The sequence below is a fragment of the Psammomys obesus genome, unplaced genomic scaffold (assembly GCF_907164565.1).
Source record: "Psammomys obesus unplaced genomic scaffold, mPsaObe1.curated_primary_1811, whole genome shotgun sequence".
Classification (NCBI taxonomy): domain Eukaryota; kingdom Metazoa; phylum Chordata; class Mammalia; order Rodentia; family Muridae; genus Psammomys; species Psammomys obesus.
In genome coordinates, this window is record NW_026594377.1 from 5,798,920 (window position 1) to 5,800,135 (window position 1,216).

The window sequence follows — 1,216 nt, forward strand, 5'->3', positions numbered from 1 at the left end:
TTTTTTTTTTTTTTTTTTTTTTTTTTTTTTTTTTTTTTTTTTTTTTTCAAGACAGGGTTTCTTTGTGTAGCCTTGGCTGTCCTGGACTTACTTTGTGTAGACCAAGTTGGCCTTAAACTCAGAGATCCATCTGCCTGTCTCTCAAGTGCTGGGATTAAAGGCGTGCACCACCATGCCTGGCTGTTACTATCATTTCTTTAAGCATTTTTTTGTTAAATTTTTATTTTGTGTGCAGTGTATGTGTGTCCCTGTGTGAACATTCGTTCATCCACATGTCATTGTGCACATGTGGAAGTCATAGGACAAGCTTCAGGAGTTGATTCTCTCCTTTCACAATGTGGACCCCAGGGACTGAGCCCACCAGGCAAGTGCTTTTGTTTGCTGAACTATTTCAATGGCTCAGCTCAGGTTTGTTGTTTGTTTTTTAATCTCTTGCTTAAAACTGATGATAACCAAACATAATTGTAGAAATGACAGAGAATAGTGAGGCGCAGAGAGATGCATAATGTTGGATATGACAGAGAATAGTGTATCACATACATCACACACACACGTTATTCAGATAACCTCGGCTGTATCTTTGAGGTGAACTGAACGGAGGCCAAATGGAGGACCCGTATTGAGGGTGTAGGACAGAGCAAGCATGCAAGCAAGCAGGAGGGCAACCTTGCATGGTTCTTCCACTGAGGTAACACCGTCCCAGCCAGTGTACTTGGCATGCTGTGCATGGCACCTTCCTACATTCTGGATTGTTGACATCTGCTCTCATATTCTGACTAGTTCCTTTCACAGATTCTGTCTTGAGCAACAGCCTTTGTTTTTTATGACACCACTTGTTTTGGCCTCCTCCTCTAGTTTTTCAGTGGCTGAATGTGATTTACATAATTTCATACTTACTTAATCTTTCCCACAATCTTGCTGTGTAGGTCTCCTATTATTATCTTTTTGGCCAAGGAAATGCAAACTAAATTGCTTTCCCAAGCTTATACATATCTGAAAAACTGCTCTTCTGATGTCTGTGTTGATCACCTTGCTTTTTTTTGAGACAGGATGTTGCTATATATACCGGATTAGCCTGGAGCGCTGATCCTCCTGCCTCAGCTTCCTTAGTGCTGGTTTTGCAGGAGTGCATGCACCACCAAGTCTTGCTTTGTGGTTTCATCACCTCACAGGTAGTACTTGCTCCACTCAGAAGTAGATCTTGGCTAGTTCTTCT